This window comes from Notothenia rossii, assembly GCF_949606895.1.
Source record: "Notothenia rossii genome assembly, chromosome: 8".
Taxonomy (NCBI): Eukaryota; Metazoa; Chordata; class Actinopteri; order Perciformes; family Nototheniidae; genus Notothenia; species Notothenia rossii.
This window is the reverse complement of record NC_136906.1, coordinates 12,495,670-12,522,819: the sequence shown is the minus strand read 5'-3', so window position 1 is coordinate 12,522,819 and position 27,150 is coordinate 12,495,670.

The following is a 27,150-nucleotide window of genomic DNA, read 5'->3' as shown; positions in this document are numbered from 1 at the left end:
AAGGCAGCTCTTTCTGGAATAGCCTTCCAACTGAGATACAGGATTGTCCCACTCTCAATAGTTTTAAAGGTCAACTTAAAGAATGGTTGAGAAACAAACAGACGTGCAATCACCCACTTTTATACAGGGGTTTCTCCTCTTGCACTTTATATGCCGTTGCTGCTAGATTGTACTGCCATGTGGTAAATGCTTGCATGCTGCTCTTGCTCTTCCTGCATATCATGCATTTATTTTTGCTATGTATATAAATGTCATGTTCTTATATGTTGTATGTGTCGGGACTACGGATCGAAATTAGCTCAAAGCTCAAATCCGGCTAATTTACACTTTTAAGCATTATTTTGTTTTAAAGTGTTCATCAATGTGCACTGTCCCGATTCAAGTAAACCATGAAATGAAATGAAATTGTTACTATTACAAGAATACAATCACTTCAGTGTTTCAAGAGTCTACAATCAACTTTGTATACTTTGTTTTTGGAAAAACAGATCATTAAATTAGTTTTGATCATTTCTACACCAGGTCTTGTCAAAACCTTTATTCCATATTCAATATCCATTACTAAACAAAACAGCACTCCTGAAATGTATATTTAAAAACTTTATTAAGGGCAGGGAATTCATTTTTCTGTATGTTTTTCAAATCAGTGTTATAAGTGTCACAGACAGAGTTACATTGTTATTATTGTCCTTAAAGTATATGTAAAACAAAACCACTTATGATCTTTTTATTTGAGTGGTTTACTAATGACAGTTCATTCAGTTTTTGCTATAGATGGTTTTATTTGTGTCCTTTTTTCATGAGAAGAATTTGAAGAGTTTTTAATGTACCTACATCATTAGTTATGTTAAATCATTAGATAATTTAATAGTGAAAAAAGGACGCCTTTAAAAAATATGAGCAATGCAATAAATGTAGTTAAGGATCTATTTAATGTTCAAGTGGTGGTATTGAATAGAGGAAGTAGTTGTTGTACGACTCTCCTGTTACTGTCTCTCACTGTGTCTCTCTGGCACAGTAATACACTGCTGTGTCCTCGGCCTTCAGACTGTTCATCTGCAGATACACTTTACTGCTGGAGTCATCTCTGGAGATAGTGAATCTACCCTGGACCTACTGAGAGTAAGATATAGGAGTACTCTGAGTGTGTATCCAGTTCCATCGTGAGCCTCCAAAGTTGAATCCAGATGTTGTGCAGGTGAGTCTCTGAGATTCTCCGGGTTTCCTGACTGCTGGTTCAGACTCAGTTATGGTCTGACCTTCAGCGACAGACAAAAAAACAGAGCAACCACCAAGAGTGTTAGCTTTCCCTGAGCCATGTTCACACAGTTTCTTGTGTTTTCAAAAGCTTGAGTCCCTCTTTAAATATGAAGTAAACTTGATCCCTTTGAGAATTCATTTTACGATTAGCTCCTCCTACTTCACATTCTGCTTTAAAAGTCAAATTCAAGGCTATACAAACAGCATTACACATCATTTAAACTAGCGGCAAATAGTTATTTAAGGCAATTGTTGACAAAAATGAACTTTTGATTAAATTAAAATACTATAATTATATTTTTACAACTAAGGCTCCAGCAGATTTTTTTTCTTTAATTTGACTATAACTCCTATGCGTCATATACAAGCCTTCTAATCATTGTTTTAGTTGTAACAGTTCGAAACAAATTCAGAAGTTGATTGAATTATTTTTTTATTTGTTTTATTTTGTAACTGCAATGAAGGAAAGCATGATGGTCTAAATGTTTACTTGTGTTAGCTGCAGCTGGATGAAGACCTGGGTTTTGTTTCTTTTTTTACTTTAAGAGGTTTCAGTATTCAAATAGTGGCAATTTGAGGACAGATACAGAGAAACTTGGAGCCTTAAAAGGACATAAACTACTAAGGAACTGAAACCTATTTGACAATGTGCAAAAACACATTTCTGCAGTGCATGAAAAATGCAAAACTAAATAAGTTAAAAGACGTAGGATCTCAGATTAGACCATTTTCTAAATGTTGGCACATAAATGCTTTTTATGCTGTCTTCTCTAAAGAGACATTTTGATAAGGCTCTGTTCTGCATTAAACATGATAAATATATTTAGTGATTTCATTTCTACATTCAGATATCTGTTAAGAAACATTTGTTACAGTGTTTGGTGTAACTACCGTTGTGTCATGATATTGAAAGACTCCAAATCTCACATTAACAGTGTGAGAAAACTGTGGTAATAATGAGGGGTTTTTGTACAGCTGCTCAACCAGCTTCAGTCACTGTGTGTCTCGAGCACAGTAATAAACAGCAGAGTCTACAGCCGTCAGACTGCTCATCTGCAGATACAGCTGCTGTATGTTGTTGTCTCTGGAGATGGTGAACCGGCCTTTCACTGACTCAGAGTAGTACTTGGTGCTACCGCCATTGTCGTTAAAAGCGATCCACTCCAGTCCTTTCCCAGGAGCCTGTCTGACCCAGTTCATATTGTAGCTACTTAATGTGAATCCAGAGGCTGTACAGGTCAATCTGTGAGATTCTCCAGGCCTTTTAGTCACTGAATCAAATTCTGTCAGAGTCTGACCACCAACACCTGTAGAGAGGATAAAAACACATCTGGTGAAATAAACTGTTGAAACAATTAGAAGCTGTGTTAGATACAGATCAGTAAAGATGTTGACCTGCCCAGCAGACAGCGAGCAGCAGCAGTCCTGTCCTATAGTCCATCATGTTAAACTGTGTGTCCTCTGTCCTCTGTCCTCCTCTCTGCAGTCACATAAGTAGAGGGGGAGACATCTGAGTTTTGCATTGACTCCTCCTCACAGGGTTTGTAAAAAATATCAACTCTCCATCTCAGCTGTTTAGACTTTTCTCTTAACTAGTTTCATGTTTTGTAGAATGTCTATCAGTATTGCGGGAACATCAAAAACAAAAGTATTGTAATAATAGACAGATGATTATGTTTGATCCGACTTTTGACAAGTTTATACACAAATTATTCAAACCTGTGAAATCATAATTTATCTTTATCACATGTACCTAAACAAATTATATATGTATTAGATCATTCATGTTCGTATCAATGCTCTGTTTCACACAAGTCACTTTGATCATAATGGAAGCACATTTACTATAATAAAAATAATCTACAATTTTGTTCTGATCACCAATATAAAGTAGTGTTTAGGAAATGTGCTTCATTATAGTCTCACATTTCACCTTTCTAATAATCTCGTCACCCAGCCAAGCTCTCTGTCTGATCAAATATTGTTTTTCTTTCTCTTTTCATATTCTATGTAATTTGTGGCTTGATTTTGATAAATTTGACATATGTTATTTAATACAAAATAATAAGATATCATGAGGGACTATCTGGTGATTAATGGGAAATACATAGAAATCTAATGTGGATACATCTAAGTGTTTTTGCAATGTGTGAGAAAACCCAGAAGTGTAGGATCACATTGCTTTGTGGTTAGTGGAGGTTTTTGTGCAGCTGCTCCACTGTCTTTAGTCACTGTGTGTCGAGCACAGAAGTAAACAGCAGAGTCTCCTGCTGCCAGGCTGCTGACCTCGAGGTACTGAGTGCTGCTGGGAACATCTTCAGTCATGGTGAAGCGGCTTTGAAAGGAGCTGCCATAGATAGCAGAGTTTGAACCTGTGCTCATCCTCCCAACCCACTCCAGAGCTTGTCCTGGCCTCTGTCTGATCCAGTGAATATAATAATCTGTCATATTAAAACCAGATATGATACATGACATCTTCAATGTCCCTCCAGGTCTTTGCACCTGAGAGGAGGACTGCTCCAGTTTGATCTCACTCCAGACTCCTGTAAGTAAATCATTTTTGCTCATTATCCAACATTTTACCAAAGACATAAAAAAAACAAGTAAATCAGAATAGATTTTCTCACCATGAATAGTAACTAAAAATAATAAACTCCAGATAATTGTCCTTTCCATTATTTGAGAGACACTGTCAGTGCTTTCTGATCTGAGTGTTTCAGAAACATATAACACTTCTCTGGTGTTCTGCAACAAGTCAATGATGGTGTGTTTTAAAGAGAGGAAGAGTTTGCATCGACCTCCCTCTACAGATTCAAAAAGGAACATGTGACATCAACATTTCCATAAGCAGAGTATCTCTACGACGGCTGCATTTACATTTCACGTTCACTTACATTTCCTGACAACTTATTTCTGGATTCATGAAAACAAGAAAAGAGGAAATTAGTTTGTTTATGTTCTGCAATGACATCCTGTTTCTTCAGTGGTAGAGCTACTTTTATTTTCTATTCCAGTAGATTAAAAAATATGTTCTGTATTTTCTAAGCAATGCAATAATAATTTAGTACAAATGTAAACGTATCATATATGTTTTGTATTTGTGCAAAATGAAGCTTCTCTCAGTCTCTTCTGATCTTGGCTGCAGTGGAAGTTAAATAATATTTCCCAGACATTTAGAGGAATTATTTAATGAACTTATCTGAGAGTGAGGTGTGTATCATTGTTCACATTTATACTCTGTGTGGTTGAGTCACATGGTTGCTGAGTATTTGTGCAGCTCTGCTGGTGGTTTGTGTCACTGTGGGCTGACGTACACAGTAATACACAGCTGTGTCTGCAGGCTGCACACTCTGTCCTGTTAGAGTCACTGTTCCAGCAGAAGAGTCTCTGCTGTAGCTGAACTTGATCTTCAGAGCATTGTTTTGATAAAAGTTGCCACTACCTCCACCCCATCTGTGTGAAATCCAGTCCATTGGTTTTCCTTCACACTGTCTGATCCAACCTGTTGCATAGCTGCTATCAGTCAGAGAATAACCAGAGACCTGACAGGTGATGGTCAAAGGCTGTCCAGGCTGCACAGCCATTGAGTCTGGCTGGATGAGATCAATACTGTTCACACCTTTGGAAACACAAAGCAACATTATCTCCATCATTCATCTGACCACTCAGTGTTTCTGATGTGTTTATTAGTGAGAATCCACTGAAAGCTCCTCACAGGATCCAGCTGCCAGCAGCAGTATCAGAGCTGCAGAGAACATGTTGATGTTGAAGCTGAACTGATGTGAGCTCTTCTGTCCTCTCTCTGACACACACACACACTTCGCTGGTTTATGAGGCAACACACACAGATCATTTACATACTGATGATGGGAAATCAGCTGACTTCAGTTTATGTAAATTATCCAAAAGATGATGAAATGTTCAGGTGTGGTTTTTAATCACATTGAAAAGGCCTAGAAAACACTATTTAGATCATAAAAACAAAATTATCTATAGTTTAATCAAAATATAAAGTCAGATAAAAACTATTAATTATTCTCCTAATCCAGTTATGACACTGATGAAGTTGTCTATTACATATGTTACTGAATAATTATTTATTAGGGAATTTTTTTTAGAGAATCCCATTCTGCTATAGAAAGGAATCTACTGTATTATCAGACACTTTGAAAACGAACTTATGGTCTTACTATCCGTTTTAGATGTTATACCTACAATGATATACAGTATCAGTGATTGTAATGTCAGATTGTTTAAATTGGTGAAAACCCTTTCTGTGGAATTAAGAATATTTCTATGAAATCTTAGTACTCTTTCCCTCTTGACTGTAACAGTGAGCTGGTGTTGAGATTATTTCTGGTCTGAGGGCTCCTCCTCTGGCGGCTTCATGTTACAAGTGTTCAGGCTCTGAGGGGTTTTTGTACAGCTCTACTGATGGTGTGTGTCACAGTGTGTCTCTGGCACAGTAATACACAGCAGAGTCTCCAGGCTGCATGCTCTGTCCGTTCAGAGTCACTGTTTTGCTGGAAGAGTCTAAGTCGATACTGAACTTGCTCTTCAGTGAATCTTTATAGTATGTGGTGTATCCAGCAGCTACCATTCCTATCCACTCCAGTCCTTTCCCTGCAGGCTGTCTGATCCAGGCTGTGTAGTAACTGCTAACAGAATAAGAGACCTGACAGGTGATGGTCAGACGTTGACCTGGCTGCACATTCACAGAGGATGGCTGTATCAACTGCTCACACTTCACACCTGTGGAGGGAAACATGTTGAATAGTGAGCGAGGTTAATAACAGTGAGCAGTCAGTGTGAGCGTTCTGTCAGTGTCTCTGCCTCAGTGAGACTCACAGGATCCAGCAGCCAGCAGCAGCAGCAGAGCTACAGAGAACATGGTTGGTGTTGAAGGTGACCTGATGGAGCTTCTCTTCTTCTGCTGCAGCTTACAGCATGATATCAAGTCTTTATAGCAGACTGTGAGGAAGTTCACTTTGCATAGAGAGGGACACTGACAGGCTATAAAAGAGGGACGGACTGTCCTGTCAAGAGTTGTCTTTTGGATTTTTGGTTAGACAATTATGAGGATACATTTTAAGTTACTTATCACTAACTTTTATTTAAACTTAAATAAGATGTGATGATTTATTCTGCTCAACAAAACCCTAACCCACATACTGGATACATCATGCATAAATCCATTCTCAATACTTTCAGTAAAAATAAAATAAAAATAATGGGACAATATTGTTGTAAGAACACCTGAAGTAAAATGTATATCTAAAAAAGGGGAAGTGAAATTCCACATCAGCTGTTGCTTTCATAGTGTGTTTAGAAAAGCTGTCTTTTTGTCCTTATTGTCATCTGACTTTTTATCATTTAGTGCCACTTGTTGGTACTAGTGATAATAAATAGTTAGAGGTTTTTGTAAAGCCTCTGGGCTTCCTTTAACCAGTGTGTGTGTTTGACGCAGTAATACACAGCAGAGTCCTCTGGCTTCAAGTTGGACAGCCTCAGATGCACCATGCTGTTGGTATTATCTCTGTTGACTTCTATCCGTTCTTATAATCTGCTGGCATATTCTGTTCCACTTGCATCACTGTAAACACGACCCATCCATTCAAGTGCTTTTCCAGCAGGTTGACTGATCCAGTGCATGCTGCAGCAGCTAAATGTGAAGCCAGATCCCCTGCAGGAGAGACTGAGAGTCTCCCCAGGCCTCTTCACTACTGAAGAGGAAGGAACAGACTGCATACTCTGACCTGTACAACCTGGAAAGAGAAAGGAGAGAAAGAGAACCAAAGAAGATAGTGAGATATTTTGAAAATGTTCTGCTATCACTGACTGACCATCAGTGGAAGCTGTCTGATAAAAGATAAAACATCAAGAAGCAGGAGAGCTCACAGGGCAGAGAGAGAGCAACCAGCAGAAGAGAGAGAGTGTTGATCATCCTGAGACTGGAGATGTGACCTCTGATGCTCCACACAAAGTACAGAGGAGTCAGACAGAAGTACTCTGCACACACTGGGAGGGGCTTTCGCAGGGACTGATATAATTAATTCAAACCATTGAGTCCGACTGGATCAGATCAATACTGTTCATACCTGCGGAAACACAAATCAACATAATCTCAATCATTAATCGGCCCACTCAGTGTTTCTGATGTGTTTATTAGTGAGATCTTCAGCAGGTTGGTGACACCCAACTTAGATTTTTCAAAGACTAAACAGGGCAAATTTCAGAGGATGTGTGTTGGACCCTCCTCAATGAGGTCCCTCAGGGGTTTGCCTGGGTCCCCTCTTCTTCTCTCTGTTCACCAATTCATTGGCTCTGTCATTTTATAAATAGTAGACCTAGGACCAGGTGGAGGGATTATATCTCTTCGCTGGCCTGGGAGCGCCTTGGGATCCCCCCAGTCAGAGCGGGTTGATGTGGCCAGGGAAAAGAAAGTTTGGGGCTCTCTGCTGGAACTGCTACCTCCGTGACCCGACCACGGATAAGCGGGAGAAGATGGATGGATGGATGGAGAGATGTCTTGTGATAGAAGCATTGTGTGGGGAAGTATTCACATCTTGTGTATATAAGATATCCTGATTTACATGTAAGCTGGAAAATGACTTGCATTCTCTGTTGGAGCTATATATATCTCTTTATATTATTTAATAGTTTAACATTTATTTTCTTGCTGTTTATTATTATTATCATTTATGTATATGTATTCTTAGTTAGCATAAATTGAAGTAGTTTGTATGCTTTTATTTTGAAGGCATGTTTTGGGCACTGGGAGATTAGAGCACCTGGTGTAATTGTATATATTGGAGACAGGTGGGTGGTGGGAGCCAGAGCACTAGTAGTTAAACGGTTTTTTATCAGGGTGTTTCAAGCCAGCAAAAGGAAAGCCATAGGAAAGGCTTAAGGAAAAGGGATATAGGAATCCTGTTCGTTGTACTTTGTTATCGGAATAAACTGCACAAATGGAGAATCTTGTCTGGACCTGGATCATTGCCCTGCGTAAGATCTGTTAACTAGTGCCTCAGCGGCTGTATTATTTTAAGTTAATTATCTGTTTTATTTCTATATGATTTTGGCCGCTACACTCTCTATTGGTTAATGCCAATGACAACTGCAGTGGTTTTTGTACAGCGCTGTGGCTGCCTGTATCACTGTGTCTGTCGAGCAAAATAATAAACAGCAGAGTCTTCAGACGTCAGGCTGTTCATCTGCAGATACACCTGGTCCACGTTGTTGTCTCTGGAAATGGTGAAGCGATTCTGGACTGACGTGGAATAATATTTACCGCCTCCACTCGGAGCAGAAATGTGGGCAACCCACTCCAGTCCTTTTCCTTCAGCTTGTCTGATCCAGCTGATATCAGCATTATCATCTGATATTCCTGTATATGTACAGGTCAGTTTGTGGGACTGTCCAGGGAGCTTTACCACCGCTTCAGACTCAGTCAGAGTCTGACTGCAAACACCTGGAGAGAAAAGCAGTTTGATCACAACAGAGCCGAACATAAACCTAAGAAAAAGAAGAGTGCAGGAGTATGTGCTCACCAGAAATCCATGAAAGCATCAGAAACATTAAACATGTAGCTAAAGTCATAGTGGAAATCTGGGGTTACGTAATGTAACCCAGCTTCTATGAGTATAGGCGCAGCCCTCTAAGGCTATCGCTATTGGGTAATCCCTCCTGCACGTGTGCAGCACTGACAGATTTAATCCACGCCCACCTATGACGTGGGCCCCACCTCCGGGCTCACTTCCGTATTAATAGGAAGTAGGCCCTACTATCTACTCCCACACAAACAGCTTTTCTTCAGCTATTCGCGGAGCCAGTGGGGCCCGACCCTTAGAGGGCTGCGCCTATACTCATAGAAGCTGGGTTACATTACGTAACCCCAGTTCTATATCGTATAAGGCTTCGCCCTCTAAGGCTATCGCTATTGGGTTAAGGGCGAAGCAGGATGTAGTCTACGCCCCACTGGTTCCGTCCGTTACCAGAAGCACAAAACACACCTACTCAGTTAATAACCCATGTCCATTTCGTCCTGCGTAAAATGGAGCATCACATTCCCAGGGAATATATCATTTAAAAAATGAATATTCTCCATAAGGGAACGAGGGTAGGCTTACTTATGCTACCTATCGTTTATAAGAGATAGAGACCGAGTCTCCTTTAAATAAAACGATCAAGAGAGGGGAAAAAAGGGCAGCTCTCTAAGTGCCTACCGGCCGGAGAGAGGGCACGCAATTAAAAAACCCCGACATTACTCATTCTGACAGGCTATTCAGCACTGAATGTGTCAGAGAGGAATGGGAGACATCCCTCAAATAAAAACGAATAAAAGAACAGGGTGAAGACCAAGATGCAGCCGTGCAAATGTCTTCCACTGTCATTCCTCCGTGCAACGCCGTAGAGGTTGAAACTCCCCTGGTGCTGTGCGCTTTAATGTTCTCCGGGGGATCCAACCCAGAGGAGACATACGCCTGTGACACCGCCTCACATAGCCAGTGTGACAGGCGCTGTGTAGATAGAGGCTGCCCTAATGAGCGCTCTCTATAATGTACAAACAGACGCTGGGATTTGCGTAAAGCAGCCGTGCGTGCAATATAGCCTGCCAGCGCGCGCACGGGACAGAGGAGATGAAAAGTGGCTTCTTCCTCCGATATGTGAGGAGGGGGAAAGAAGCCCTTCAAGGTTATCACTCTTGATCTAAAAGAGCTTGTTATCACCTTTGGCATAAACGCCGGGTTCGGGCGTAATACAGCTGAGCTGCCATCTCCTTGGATCTGGAGACACGACGGAGCCACCGAGAGAGCAGACAAGTCACTCACCCTTTTAGCTGATGTCAGAGCTAAGAGCAGAGCTACTTTGACTGACAAAAACTTCAGGGGAACCTGATCTAATGGTTCAAAAGGAGCTTTACCCAGTGCGCGCAGCACTAAAGCCAAATCCCATTGAGGCGCTAAAGCGCGTGACACCGGTCTGAGTCTCTGTACTCCTCGTAGAAAACGTTTTGTCAGAGGGTGACTGAACACCGTGCTGATCTCAAAACCTACGTGGCATGAAGAAATGGCAGCAGCATATGTTTTTATCGTGCTATAAGCCAAATTCCTGTCCAGCAACAGCTGGAGGAATGACAGCACGTGAGGCAGGGGACACGTAACGGGGTCCAAGCCTTTCCCTACACACCAACGCTGGAACGCTGTCCATTTGGCTGTGTAAGACGCCCTGGTGGACGCGGCCCTAGACCCCTGAATAGTACTCACAACATCTTGAGAGAGGCCAAGCCTCTCTAAGTGTTCCCGCTCAGGGGCCATGCCCACAAACGTTGGCCTAACATTGGGTGACTGTGGATCGCTCCCTCCACCTGGGAGAGAGCATCCCCCCGCCACGGAATTTCCCACGGTCTCCCTGACAGCATCCGCTGTATGCAGGGGAACCAGGACGCTCCCGTGCGCTCCGGGGCTATTAAGACCGCTATCAGCCGCTCCTCCTGCACTCGGTCCAGGAACCGAGGGATCAGAGGGACTGGTGGGAAAGCGTACAGTAACACCTTGGGCCAAGGTCTGTGTGCGAACGCGTCCACCCCCAGAGGGGGGTGATCCTGCCTTCTCAGGGAGAACCAGAGAGCACATTGCGCGTTCCCGCGTGCAGCGAACAGATCTACCTCCGCTCTTCCGAACCTGCTCCATACCTGGGAGACCAGCTCGGGGTGGAGGCTCCAGTCCCCTTGTCGAGGACCTCCTCTGTTCAGCTCGCCGGGAATATATACTGCTCTGACAGAGAGTACGTGTGTGCGCGCCCAGCACAACAGCCTCCTGGCTGTGTCCAGCAGCTGCGCTGATCGTACACCTCCCTGACGATGTATGTATGCTGCTGCTGCCTTGTTGTCCGTTCGAATCAACACATGATGATTCCACAGCAACGGGGCGAAGTGCCGGATTACTTTCCATATGGCGAGTAATTCCAGCGCGTTTATATGAAGGGACATGTGAGGCGGCCACTGTCCCCCCACTGCCTGCGACATGCATGTTCCTCCCCACCCTGAGAGCGATGCGTCTGTGAACACCGAGGTGTGTGACGTCACTCTGCCGAGGGGAACCCCCACTGACAGGACGTGGGGATTTTTCCAGTAGGTCAGATCTAAACCTACGGACAGAGGAATGTACACCATGCGTCTCTTCTGACGCACGGGGTCGATGCGCAGGCGAATAAACCATCTCTGAAGTCTCCTCATGTAAAGGAGACCCAGGGGGATCACCACGTGACCAGCTGACATCATGCCCAACAGCTGCATCACAGAGAGGGCTGTCACCACCCTGCCGGGTGTGACGCGCCCGAGGAGAGCTGTCAGATCCTCCACTCTCCGCTGTGAGAGTCGTGCTCTCATGCGGGCTGAGTTGAATTCCACCCCCAGATATATGATAACCTGGGAGGGAAGAGGACAGCTCTTCTCCCAATTGATTATGAAACCCAGGCTTGACAGGTGAGATACAAGTTGTAGCCTACCGTCTGTAAAGCAGCTTCCTCTCTGGAGCGGGCCAGCAATAGCAGGTCGTCCAGATAAAATAACACTCTCATCCCTCTTCTGCGTAGCGGCTCCAGCGCCGTCTCTACACACTTTGAAAAAGTGCGTGGAGCCAGAGAATATCCGAACGGCAGTCGATTGAACTGGTACGCTATTCCCTGGAATGAAAAACGCAGGAATTCCCTGTGTTTTGGGATGATGGTTATGTGGAAGTAAGCATCCTTCAGGTCTATGGAGGTGCACCAATCTCCCTGGTGAACACACTCCATTACCTGTTTGATTGTCAGCATATGAAACGGTCTTTTCATTATCACCCTGTTGAATGCTGACAGATCTAGGATGGGTCTCATCCCCCCGGTCTTTTTCGGGATAAGAAAATAACGGGAGAAAAACCCCCGATTTTCTTTCCCCTGAGGAACCCTGGAAATTGCTTTCTTTAACAGGAGTTTCCGCAGCTCTGACTGGAGCGCAAGACACTGTTCTTGGGATGACAGGAGCGTTTCCTGAATCCCCTCGAACTGCGGGGGGGGGTAAGGCAAATTGCAGAGAGTACCCTCTGCTGATCAGCCTGCTCATCCATCCGTCCATTAAACATAGCCGCCTCCACTCTGAGCACCGCTCTGAGAGCGGGCGTACCTGTTTTTGTTGTGTTGTGGTAGTCATGGTGACAAGCCATGCCAGAGCCCTTGCCGCCGTTGCCCGTGAAGCAACCCAAGGGGGGCCCCGCCCTAAAGGGCTTTGAAGGGGTCTCCACACGCTGCATCACATACCGGCTCTCAACCTGTCTCTGTTTATGAGAAGACTCATCAACAGGACCCTGAGGCGGGTTTATGCTCCAACTCGTGGAGGTGTGTGCAGTGCTATTCACCTCGTGCGTAATAGCCGCGCTAGGCTTAATACGACTGTGTGTAGGCACAACTGGAACAGAGAAAAAACTGCGCTGCTTGTTACCCGAAAGGATAGAAGTAGCCGGTTTAAATGTCAAGCCCTGTTGTCTTTTAACCGACTGGTTAAATACCGCAGGCTTATACAGCGAGCCTTGCTGTTTTCTAACCGACAGATTAGAAACAGCTGGCTCAAACGGCGAGTCCTTCTGTCTTTTACCCGAAAAGGAAAAAACAGATGGAATATGCAACAAGTCCCGCTGCCTTTTAACCAATAGATTAATGGCAGCCGGCCTGACTAGTGTGGGGGACATGTGAGACACAGTTGCTACAGACACACTGTTGAGATTTGAATCGTTTTTATTCAAAATTCTCTCTTCCCACATAACCCCCCCAAAGAGTCATCTTCGGTTCTGTTTCCTCGGAGGTTCCCTCGGAGGAGCAGACCAGGAGCGGGGGTTCCTTTTTCCCCTCCGACTCGACGCCTGCAGATCCTGTCTCTGTGGCGGAGGAGCGGAGACCTGGGACGGAGCCCCTGCAGCTGCCGAAGGGCGATTCTGACGCCGTTGCTGTTCTCGCCGTTGCCCGCTCTGCCCTCGCTGAGACTGTTGCGGGGGCTGCGGGTGCTGTCGCTGCTGTCGCTGCTGTTGCTGAGGACGTTTGTCCTGAAGCCAGCTAGCGTGACGCCTTATGTCTTCTGCCTGCTCCGCGGCAGATTTCATAGACTCCACCATGGTGTGGAACTGTGGCCCAAACAGTCCGTCCGGACTGTCTGGCGCCTCCAGCAGCTCCTTTCCTGCACCCTCCGGTATATTCCCCTGCTGTAGCCAGAGGTACCGTTGAACCTGTGTCGCCCATGTCGCAATCCGCGCCTGCGAGACTGCGACTGCTGCGCACAGGGTAAGTGCAGTACTAGCCGCCTTACCTATCTCCTCAGCCTCCACTGAGGACATGGTTTTAGACTGCTCTGACATTTCCCCATGGAATTTGACAGCAACGCTATATTGTTTGCCGCCGCCGACGCCTGGAACGCACACTGATGTATGCGGTCAGTCTGTCGGGCGACAAACCGATCTTTGGCGGCAGCCAACATGGGTTGCCGTCCGGAAACCGTGTTGGCCTGCCTAGCCCCAAAGAATGCCGTGAGGTTCGGCTCTAGAGGAGGCACGGTCGGGAAATTCACGTCCGTGAATCCCTTCACTCTCGTGAGGGGCACGTATGTCCCTATCGGAGCTTTCATTGCTCCAGGGTCCCTCGCTGCCCCCTCCTGGTACTTCCTTATGGCCGGGAAGCGTGGCCAGATCGGGTCAGTCCTAACCCTGTGCACCCGGGAGAACACCCCGGACATATCATCCGGCGGTGAGCTCTCCTGAGCTAGGGGAACAGGGAGATTTCTCCAGGCGGCCGCCTTAGATATAATCTCCGGAAGTTCTAGGAGGATCCCACCGATCGATGGCAACGCCGTGGCGCCGGAGATAGGGATCACTGGGACGTACACCGGCCCTGCACCGGGCCCCATACCTGTCTCCTCCGTCCGGAGGGGAGAGATGATGGGGGAATCACCCGGTGATCCCTGAATGGAGGGGACGTAGTCGTCCGACTCGTGCCCTCCACTCGGATCCAGGAAATCAAGGGCTTTGTCCCCGGAGTACTCCTCCTGGACGTGCCAATCGTCCTCGGCGGCCGCAGCAGCGAGAGCGTCCGCTCTCTGCTGTCTGAGGGCCAGCGGGAGACGGGCACAATGCGAGCAAGACACCCCGGGATTGAGAGCAGCGTTCGCATGCTCTAATCCCAGGCAGGACTCACACTGTGAGTGCCTGTCAAAACTCATAATGTAGCCCGTTCCGCATACGAGGCAATCCCTGACACAGCCTTGACTTTCCTGTCCAGTCTCCATTTTACCGGAAAACAGAAGCTTTTTAGGAGGAATGCTTGTGTTACGGTAAGTAGCTCTTAACAGAACTGTTTTTGCCTGACAATGCTTCTGCAACGGAGTGCTGAAGAAAAGTGGGAGTAGATAGTAGGGCCTACTTCCTATTTATACGGAAGTGAGCCCGGAGGTGGGGCCCACGTCATAGGTGGGCGTGGATTAAATCTGTCAGTGCTGCACACGTGCAGGAGGGATTACCCAATAGCGATAGCCTTAGAGGGCGAAGCCTTATACGATATAGAAGTGTTGTGTGTGCTGCAGTGGTTTGAGCTCTCCTCTTCAGTTTGCAGTGAGATACATAAAAATGGAAGAGATGGAGATTTGCATTGGCTCCTCCTGTCAGTGCTGAACATGAAGAGTATTGAAATGAATAATTAACAGTTTAAAATGTTGATAATATTAAAATTCTGCCTAAACTGTTTAGCTGTTTTATATAGAAACCATTCGTTATCAAACAAGACACACAGGAAGAAATGCCTGAGATACTGAAATCTGTTTGAGGGAGAACTAAATGAACTCATGAATCTGCAGTGACTGCTGATCCAGCTCTTAAAATGTTTGGTGTGTGTTATAATGAAGCAACCTCTCAAAGAGTGAGAGTATAAACCTGTAGTTCAATCCAGGGTCTGAGTGTGAGTTAAGATCAGTGAGAGCAACAGATCTGAGTGTTTCCTTTTACTGACAGAGGAGAGGGGAACTCTAGTACCGTTTATTAGAGCAGCTGCTACATGATTTGACTCACATGTATATGCATTATGTGTCTGAAATGTGTTCATGTATTGTTGATTTTATTCCTTTTCTGGACATTGATTTCAGGAGACTTTTTTTTTTTTTTCTACTTGGCTATTTTGTGTTCCAGCGATCAACACATGGATAATATTATTCCAACAATGTGTTAATTAAACATTGCTGGTAATTGATGATCTTTCTCAAGTCTGAATCTCCTACTTTTATTAAAAACAACAAAAGCAAAGGTAAATGAATAATATAACTGATTTTGAGGGTCTATCTAAGACAAGGATGAGGACTGTAGGTTTTTGTACAGCTGCTCAACCAGCTTCAGTCACTGTGTGTCGAGCACAGTAATAAACAGCAGAGTCTACAGCCGTCAGACTGCTCATCTGCAGATACACCTGCTGTATGTTGTTGTCTCTGGAGATGGTGAACCGGCCTTTCACTGACTCAGAGTAGAACTGTTTGCTACCGTCAGTGTATATATAAGCGATCCACTCCAGTCCTTTCCCAGGAGCCTGTCTAACCCAGTGCATGCCGTAGCTACTGAATGTGAATCCAGAGGCTGTACAGGTCAATCTGTGAGATTCTCCAGGCCTTTTAGTCACTGAATCAGATTCTGTCAGAGTCTGACCATCAACACCTGTCAAGAGGATAAAAACACATCTGGTGAAATAAACTGGTGAACCAATTAGAAGCTGTGTTAGATTAAGATCAGTAAAGATGTTGACCTGCCCAGCAGACAGTGAGAAGCAGCAGTCCTGTCCTATAGTCCATCATGTTAAACTGTGTGTCCTCTGTCCTCTGTCCTCCTTTCTGCAGTCATATAAGTAGAGGGGGAGATATCTGAGTTTTGCATTGACTCCTCCTCACAGGATTTGTAAAAAATATCAACTCTCCATCTCAGCTGTTTAGACTTTTCTCTGATCTAGTTTCACGTTTTGTAGAATGTCTATCAGTATTGCGGTAACATCAAAAACAAATGTATTCTAATAATAGACAGATGATTATGTTTGCTCCGACTTTTGACAAGTTTATACACAAATTATTGAAACCTGTGAAATCATAATTTATCTTTATCACATTTACCTAAATAAATGATATATATATTAGATCATTCATGTTGGTATCAATGCTCTGTTTCACACAAGTCACTTTGATCATAATGGAAGCACATTTACTATAATATAAATAATCTACAATTTTGTTCTGATCACCAATATAAAGTAGTGTTTAGGAAATGTGCTTCATTATAGTCTCACATTTCACCTTCCTAATAATCTCGTCACCCAGCCAAGGTCTCTGTCTGATCAAATATTGTTTTTCAGCTTCTTTCTCTTTTCAGATTCAATGTAATTTGTGGCTTGTATTTATAAATATGACATATGTTATTTAAAGTAAAATAATAAGATATCATGAGGGACTATCTGGTGATTAATGGGAAATACATAGAAATCTAATATGGATACATCCAAGTGTTTTTCCAATGTGTGAGAAAACCCAGAAGTGTAGGATCACATTGCTTTGTGGTTAGTGGAGATTTTTGTGCAGCTGCTCCACTGTCTTTAGTCACTGTGTGTCGAGCACAGAAGTAAACAGCAGAGTCTCCTGCTGCCAGGGTGCTGACCTCGAGGTACTGAGTGCTGCTGGGAACATCTTCAGTCATGGTGAAGCGGCTTTGAAAGGAGCTGCCATAAGTAGGAGAGTTGTTTCCTGTGCTCATCCACCCAACCCACTCCAGAGCTTGTCCTGTTCTCTGTCTGATCCAGTGAATAAAATAATCTGTCATTGTATAACCAGATGTGATACATGACATCTTCACTGTCCCTCCAGGTCTTTGCACCTGAGAGGAGGACTGCTCCAGTTTGATCTCACTCCAGACTCCTGTAAGTAAATCATGTTTGCTCATTATCCAACATTTTACCAAAGAAATAAAAAAAAGAAGTAAATCAGAATAGATTTTCTCACCATGAATAGTAACTAAAAATAATAAACTCCAGATAATTGTCCTTTCCATTATTTGAGAGACACTGTCAGTGCTTTCTGATCTGAGTGTTTCAGAAACGTATAACACTTCTCTGGTGTTCTGCAACAAGTCGCTGATGGTGTGTTTTAAAGAGAGGAAGAGTTTGCATCGACCTCCCTCTTCAGATTCAAAAAGGAACATGTGACATCAACATTTCCATAAGCAGAGTATCTCTACGACGGCTGCATTTACATTTCACGTTCACTTACATTTCCTGTCAACTTATTTCTGGATTCATGAAAACAAAAAAAGAGGAAATTAGTTTGTTTATGTTCTGCAAAGACATCCTGTTTCTTCAGTGGTAGAGCTACTGTTATTTTCTATTCTAGTAGATCAAAACACAAACACAGAAAATGTGTTCTATATTTAACAGGCACCACAAGGCACACAACTAATTTAGTATGAATTCAATTGGTCATATGTGTTTTGCATTTGTGCAAAATGAAGCTTCTCTCAGTCTCTTCTATACTGATCTTAGCTGCAGTGGAAGTGAAATAATATTACACAGACATTTAAATACATTTTGTAATGAACTTATCAGAGAGTGAGGTGTGTATCATTGTTCACATGTATACTCTGTGTGGCTGAGTCACATGGTTGCTGAGTATTTGTGCAGCTCTGCTGGTGGTTTGTGTCACTGTGGGCAGACGTACACAGTAATACACAGCTGTGTCTGCAGGCTGCACACTCTGTCCTGTTAGATTCACTGTTCCAGCAGAAGAGTCTCTGCTGAACTTGTTCTTTAGAGGATATCATGATTCTACTATAGAAAGGATATATTATATTATCAGACACTTTTAAAACAAACTCATGGTCTGACTATCCCTTTTAGATGTTATACCTACAATGATATACAGTATCAGTGATTGTAATGTCAGATTGTTTAAATTGGTGAAAACCCTTCCTGTTGAATTAAGAATATTTCTATGACATCTTAGTACTCTTTCCCTCTTGACTGTAACAGTGAGCTGGTGTTGAGATCATTTCTGGTCTGAGGGCTCCTCCTCTGGTGGCTTCATGTTACAAGTGTTCAGGCTCTGAGGGGTTTTTGTTCAGCTCTACTGATGGTGTGTGTCACAGTGTGTCTCTGGCACAGTAATACACAGCAGAGTCTCCAGGCTGCACGGTCTGTCCGTTCAAAGTCACTGTGTTGCTGGAAGAGTCTAAGTCAATACTGAACTTGCTCTTCAGTGAATCTTTATAGTAAGAACCTCCTGTGTATTTCATTCCTATCCACTCCAGTCCTTTCCCTGCAGGCTGTCTGATCCAGGCTGTGTAGTGGCTGCTAAGAGAATAAGAGACCTGACAGGTGATGGTCAGACGTTGACCTGGCTGCACAGTCACAGAGGCTGGCTGTATCAACTGCTCACACTTCACACCTGTGGAGGGAAACATGTTGAATAGTGAGCGAGGTTAATAACAGAGAGCAGTCAGTGTGAGCGTTCTGTCAGTGTCTCTGCCTCAGTGAGACTCACAGGATCCAGCAGCCAGCAGCAGCAGCAGAGCTACAGAGAACATGGTTGGTGTTGAAGGTGACCTGATGGAGCTTCTCTTCTTCTGCTGCAGCTGACAGCATGATATCAAGTCTTTATAGCAGACTGTGAGGAAGTTCACTTTGCATAGAGAGGGACACTGACAGGCTATAAAAGAGGGACGGACTGTCCTGTCAAGAGTTGTCTTTTGGATTTGTGGTAAGACAATTATAAGGATACATTTTAAGTTACTTATCACTAACTTTTATTTAAACTTAATAAGTTGTGATCATTTATTCTGTTCAGCAAAACCCTAACCCACATACTGGATACATCATGCAGAAATCCATTCTCAATACTTTCAGTAAAAATAAAATAAAAATAATGGGACAATATTGTTGCAAGAATGCCTGAAGTAAAATGTATATCTAAAAAAGGGGAAGTGAAATTCCACATCAGCTGTTGCTTTCATAGTGTGTTTAGAAAAGCTGTATTTTTCTCCTTACTGTCATCTGACTTTTTATCATTTACTGCCACCTGTTGGTACTAGTGATAATAAATAGTTAGAGGTTTTTGTAAAGCCTCTGTGCTTCCTTTAACCAGTGTGTGTGTGTTTGGCGCAGTAATACACAGCAGAGTCCTCTGGCTTCAAGTTGGACAGCCTCAGATGCACCATGCTGTTGGTTTTATCTCTGGTGACTTCTATCCGTTCTTGTAATCTACTGGCATATTCTGTTCCACTTGCATCGCTGTAAACACGACCCATCCATTCCAGTGCTTTTCCAGCAGGTTGTCTGACCCAGTGCATGCTGCAGCAGCTACATGTGAAGCCAGATCCCCTGCAGGAGAGACTGAGAGTCTCCCCAGGCCTCTTCACCACTGAAGAGGAAGGAATAGACTCCATACTCTGACCTGTACAACCTGATAAGAGAAAAGAAGAGAAAGAGAACCAAAGAAGATAGTGAGATGCGTCCTGGGTCCCCTCTTCTTCTCTCTGTTCACCAATTCATTGGCTCCGTCATTCTATAAATATCTCAATATCTTGTTTTCAATTTAATACATGCAGAGGCCAGTGAAAAAATATTTGGGGATCCCTACGTCATGTTGATCACTCAAATGTTTAATAAGCGTACGGAATTATACAAAATACCCCCTAGCTTAACAGTCTCCAAAAGAATATGATTTTGATAAATATTTCAAACAAAGTCCTCATATTTATGTTGTATTCTTTAAAAGCCATATAACACAGAGGAAGACAAACACATTTGGACATTAACAGTCTGCAAGGATTTTACATAGCTTCACTGGGGACTTCCACCAGTGTTGCCCTTTTGGGGTAACCTTTGTCTCTGACTTTATTTTAAAACACTAAAGACTTCTTGTTACAGAAGCATTGCATGGGGAAGTATTTACATCTTCTATATAAGATATCCTGATTTAAGGTGGAAAATGACTTGCACTCTCTATTGGTTAATGCCACTGACAATGCAGAGGTTTTTGTACAGCTCTGTGGCTTCCTGTATCACTGTGTCTGTCGAGCACAATAATAAACAGCAGAGTCTTCAGACGTCAGGCTGTTCATCTGCAGATACACTTGGTCCACGTTGTTGTTTCGGGAGATGGTGAAGCGATTCTTGACTGGCATAGAATAATATATAGTACTTCCACTCGGAGCAGAAATGAAGGCAACCCACTCCAGTCCTTTTCCTTCAGCTTGTCTGATCCAGCTGATAGCAGCATCACTATCTGATATTCCTGCATATGTACAGGTCAGTTTGTGGGACTGTCCAGGGAGCTTTACCACCGCTTCAGACTCAGTCAGAGTCTGACTGCAAACACCTGGAGAGAAAAGCAGTTTGATCACAACAGAGCCAAACATAAAGCTAAGAAAAAGAAGAGTGCAGGAGTATGTGCTCACCAGAAATCCATGAAAGCATCAGAAACATTAAACATGTAGCTAAAGTCATAGTGGAAATATGTTGTGTGTGCTGCAGTGGTTTGAGCTCTCCTCTTCAGTTTGCAGTGAGATACATAAAGATGGAAGAGATGAAGATTTGCATTGGCTCCTCCTCTCAGTGCTGAAAATTAAGAATATTTAAATTAATATTTAAATTCGGATAAAAGGAACAATCTGCCTAAACTGTTTAGCTGTTTTATATAGAAACCATTCGTTATCAAACAAGACACACAGGAAGAAATGCCTGAGATACTGAAATCTGTTTGAGGGAGAACTAAATGAACTCATGAATCTTTATTGACTGCTGATCCAGCTCTTTAAATGTTTGTTGTGTGTTTTAATGAAGCAACCTCTCAAAGGGTGAGAATATAAACCTGTAGTTCAGTCCAGGGTCTAATTGTGATTTAAGATCAGTGAGAGCAGCAGATCTGAGTGTTTCCTTTTACTGACAGAGGAGAGGGGAACTCAACACTGACTGCCATCTAGTGTCTTTATGAGAGCAGCTGCTCCATGATATGCATTGATGGTGCTGAGACGTGTTCATGTAGTGTTTATTTTATTCCTATTTGGATATTGTTCTCAGCGGATTCTTTTTTTTGTTTTGTCCTTGGCTATTTTGTGTGGCAGTGATCAATTCATCTAGATCGTTTTTTAATGTATTTAAATTGCTGGTAATTTATGAACTCTCTCAAGGCTGAATTTCATAATTGTATTATATACAACCAAAGCAAAAGATAACTGAAGAATATAATTCATTGTAAGGGTATATCGAGATAAGGATGAGGTCTGTAGGTTTTTGTACAGCTGCTCAACCAGCTTCAGTCACTGTGTGTCTCGAGCACAGTAATAAACAGCAGAGTCTACAGCCGTCAGACTGTTCATCTGCAGATACAGCTGCTCTCTGTTGTTGTCTCTGGAGATGGTGAACTGGCCTTTCACTTATTCAGAGTAGTAGATACGATCACTATCATATTCAATAGTCGCAACCCACTCCAGTCCTTTCCCAGGAGCCTGTCTGATCCAGGCCATCCAAGAGATACCAAAGTTAACTCCAGAGGCTGTACAGGTCAATCTGTGAGATTCTCCAGGCCTTTTAGTCACTGAATCAGATTCTGTCAGAGTCTGACCATCAACACCTGTAAAGAGGATAAAAACACATCTGGTGAAATAAGCTGTTGACACAATTAGAAGCTGTATTAGATACAGATCAGTAAAGATGTTGACCTGCCCAGCAGACAGTGAGCAGCAGCAGTCCTGTCCTATAGTCCATCATGTTAAACTGTGTGTCCTCTGTCCTCTGTCCTCCTCTCTGCAGTCACATAAGTAGAGGAGGAGATATCTGAGTTTTGCTTTGACTCCTCCTTTCTGATTGAATGTTGTCCTATTGTAACACTAATATTTATTTTAAGAAAATATCGCTTTAAATGTTGATTTTGTGAACATTTTAACCTGATGTCAATGTTATCCTTATATTGCTTCGTTACATTTACTGTTCTTATTTAATTGAGTTTCTTCCGATGCAACTTGAATTTCTGCGGCTGTTTATTGAAAAAGGGTATTGAAATGTTATGATTTAGTTTCATATCATGGATCGTGTAAATCACGTAGCAGGCTAGGTTTGAAATAGACAAACAGAATCCCATACTTTTTATCAAAGCTGACATTGTATGTCACTATAATCGATACAGCAATTAATGCATTTGTTTTATGAGAAATTGTGACATCCAAAGAAATTTAAGTTTTTGATCGTAGCTTGTACTGATTGATAGTTTTAGGGTTAGACATTCAGGAATAAACGTCTGACATTTAGAGCAATTCATCTACTGAAACCAATTCAGCTGATTTTATTTCATAAGGTCGACTTGAAAAGTTTAATTTTCAACAATTTGAAATTTGTATATATGTCTTGTTATTCTGGGAATACATACAGTAATGTATCAGTGATTATAACCTCTAAATCTTTAAACTGATGATGTAACAGTGAGCTGGTGTTTTGATCATTTCTGGTCTGAGGGCTCCTCCTCTGGTGGCTTCATGTTACAAGTGTTCAGGCTCTGAGGGGTTTTTGTTCAGCTCTACTGATGGTGTGTGTCACAGTGTGTCTCTGGCACAGTAATACACAGCAGAGTCTCCAGGCTGCACGCTCTGTCCGTTCAGAGTCACTGTGTTGCTGGAAGAGTCTAAGTCGATACTGAACTTGCTCTTCAGTGAATCTTTATAGTATGAATCTCCAGTGTATTTTCTCCCTATCCACTCCAGTCCTTTCCCTGCAGGCTGTCTGATCCAGGCTGTGTTGTAGCTGCTAACAGAATAAGAGACCTGACAGGTGATGGTCAGACGTTGACCTGGCTGCAGAGTCACAGAGGCTGGCTGTATCAACTGCTCACACTTCACACCTGTGGAGGGAAACATGTTGAATAGTGAGCGAGGTTAATAACAGTGAGCAGTCAGTGTGAGCGTTCTGTCAGTGTCTCTGCCTCAGTGAGACTCACAGGATCCAGCAGCCAGCAGCAGCAGAGCTACAGAGAACATGGTTGGTGTTGAAGGTGACCTGATGGAGCTTCTCTTCTTCTGCTGCAGCTGACAGCATGATATCAAGTCTTTATAGCAGACTGTGAGGAAGTTCACTTTGCATAGAGAGGGACACTGACAGGCTATAAAAGAGGGACGGATTGTCCTGTCAAGAGTTGCCTTTTGGATTTGTGTTTGGACATATGAAAGAACATTAATTTTTTTAAAACAATAAATGAAAATGATCTTTTTATTTCTAATCAAATCTCAGACAAATAGTATATGTATTGTCTGATGTAACTTTGGTAGCTGCTTTCTGATGGAAGCAGTTTTATTGAGGCAATATTTCCTTCAGTGTTTTGATGATGTTGAGCTCAAGGTTTTTTTTAATGAGTGTAGATATCCTTTTTGTATACTATGATTGAATGCTTATATATCCTTAAATTATAAGGATTAATTTCAAGTAATTTATCAGTTACTTGTGTTTTAAACTTAAGTAAGTTGTAATCATGCATTCTGCAAAACATTGGCTGCCCATCCACATACTGGAAACATCATACTTATATATATATTATTGATACCTTTTGTTAAATAAATGAATAATGGGATATTATTGATGCAGGAAAGCTTCAAGACTTTCACTGTTATTGTCATCTGTCTTTTTATCCTCTACTCTACGATCCAGCAGCCAGCAGCAGCAGCAGAGCTACAGAGAACATGGTTGGTGTTGAAGGTGACCTGATGGAGCTTCTCTTCTTCTGCTGCAGCTGACAGCATGATATCAAGTCTTTATAGCAGACTGTGAGGAAGTTCACTTTGCATAGAGAGGGACACTGACAGGCTATAAAAGAGGGACAGACTGTCCTGTCAAGAGTTGTCTTTTGGACTTGTACTTGGACAACTATAATGATAATAAGTGACTTATCACTAACTTTTATTTAAACTTAAATCAGATGTAATCATTTATTCTACTCAGCAAAACCCTACCCAAAATAATGGGACAATATTGTTGTAAGAATGCCTGAAGTAAAATGTATATCTAAAAAAGGGGAAGTAAAATTCCACATCAGCGTTTGCTTTCATAGTGTGTTTAGAAAAGCTGTATTTTTCTCCTTACTGTCATCTGACTTTTTATCATTTACTGCCACCTGTTGGTACTAGTGATAATAAATAGTTAGAGGTTTTTGTAAAGCCTCTGGGCTTCCTTTAACCAGTGTGTGTCTCTAGCGCAGTAATACACAGCAGAGTCCTCTGGCTTTAAGTTGAACAGCCTCAGATGCACCATGCTGTTGCTATCATCTCTACTGACTTCTACACGTCCCTCCACACTGCTGGCATATTTGTTCTTACTGGAATCAGAGTAGCCTCTCCCTATCAATTCCAGAGGTTTTCCAGCAGGTTGTCTGACCCAGATCATAACACAGCAACTAAATGTGAAGCCAGATCCCTTGCAGGAGAGACTGAGAGTCTCCCCAGGCCTCTTCACTACTGAAGAGGAAGGAATAGACTCCATACTCTGACCTGTACAACCTGATGAGATACAAAAGAGAAATGATCACGAACACACCAAACACAGGGCTGAATCACTGACTGACCATCAGTGGATGTTGTCTGATAAAAGATAAAACATCAAGAAGCAGGAGAGCTCACAGGGCAGAGAGAGAGCAACCAGCAGAAGAGAGAGAGTGTTGATCATCCTGAGACTGGAGATGTGACCTCTGATGCTCCACACAAAGTACAGAGCAGTCAGACAGAAGTACTCTGCACACACCGGAGATTTGCATCAGGATAGCATGGGGAGGGAGGGGCTTTTGCAGGGACTTGTAGTTTGATCTAATTGACTCAATTATTTGTCTGTATGCACTTATCCATATTTGTCTTTTAAAACAAATTATATTCACTTATCCTTGTATTTGACAACCAACAATAAACTCAGCGTCATGTTCCCTTATTGTTTTGAAGTATTTTATCCATGCCAAAAAATGAGCCATGGTCCCATAAAACGAGTGGTTGAGTAATTTGGTTATTGAGTCTTTGTTGGCTTTTGTTGGTGGTTCGTATCCTTGCACTTCTTACAGTTACACAGTAAAACCCAACAGTGTCCTTCGGCTGCAGAAAAAGTCTCTAAGGATGTATAAAAGTCACCATAGTTGATTTAGCTATGATTGTGTTGCCATTATTTAATTTATTGTAAAAACATTTCCTAAAACTCTCAAAATGAGTAGCTGTTATTTCAGTAAAAAATAATTCTGTAATTAAACCACAGTATTCACTGGATTCTAATGTATGTTGTACAGGGTTATCCTTTCAAAAATGCAGGCATTGCTGTGAGTCATGAGAACCTGTCTCAACGCAATAACACACATGTTTTTCTAAATGAAATACATGTCATTATCAGCTGGTGATCATCCAATGGGAATTGTGTTTTCACAGCCCTGACATGCTTCAGTGGTTTTCATACAGGGATCAGTGTTGTTCAGTTTGTGTACATCGTGGTAGTCGAGTGTGTCACTGTGTCTCTCGTGCACAGTAATAAACTGCAGAGTCTTCTTGTGTCAGACTCTTCACCTCAAAGTACACAACATTTTTGGAAGTGTCTTTGGTGATGGAAAACTGGCCTTGCAGTCTTTCGGCAAATATGGTTCCAGTTCCACTATCAATGCGTCCGATCCACTCCAGTCCTTTCCCTGGTTTCTGCCTGATCCAGTGCAGCCAAGCCAGAGGAAGTCCTTCCACCTTACAGGACAGAGAGACTGGTTCTCCTGCTCTGCTGACCACCGGCTCTGAGGAGGTGAGGGACTGGCCCTGAGCCGCTGAAAGAGACACAGAGTTTAGATGACGGGGAACCAGCAGCTCTTCTCCTCCTCTGCTGGACCGACTTCACTCACCTGAAACCAGAGCCAGGAGGACCACGCTTTGTACCAATGTCATGGTGGGAACTTGTCAGAGTCTGCAACAACAGAGGCTGTATGAAGGATATATATCGTGCTCGCAGAATGGGTGGGGATTATCCATCAGTGTGTTGGGATTTGCATTTTTTGGGGGGGTCGCAGTGTTGATACATAAATACTTAATTTGTGAGAGAAGGAGGAGTGCTGAAATATGAGAGAAGCTCCATAACAGACCCAAAAATAAGATGTTGTTTAGTCTTTTTTACTTGTTGGTATTTGCATTTCTGAGAGACTAACAGTGTGGTGGGTGATTTAATGTATACAAAACAAGCTGCACTGTCAGTCTCATACTTTCATTTGAAAATGATAGGTCACCTCAGTGAGGGGGATTACTGCAGCAACATGTCACTCAGGAAGACATAGATTTTCTCCCAGAAAGGGAAAGTTTGTCTTATTGCAGAATGATTTATTTATCCAGCTTACACCACACTGCACAATCACAAGAACAAACAGCCATTCTTCCTTCTGTGGATCATGAATTTATTTTAGCAGTGAGATTAACACTTGAGGCTGCTGCACTTCCAACTGAATGTGAGTAATGTGACAGAAATGTCTACATTTAGTTTTTCTTTTTGCCCATACATGAAACATACATTTAGAAGATGATTATTCTGTCCTTGGCTGTTTTATTAGGAAATAACATTTTTTAAGACATTTGTATTTATTAATGTGTTTTATAACTTGGCACAGTAGCAACTCTTGTTTCCCTTTTCATAAAACTACAACAAGAAAATATTTAGTCAAAGTATAACTCTCTTTGTGCTCTATCAACACATCAAGGATGAGGACTGTAGGTTTTTGTACAGCTGCTCAACCAGCTTCAGTCACTGTGTGTCTCGAGCACAGTAATAAACAGCAGAGTCTACAGCCGTCAGACTGTTCATCTGCAGATACAGCTG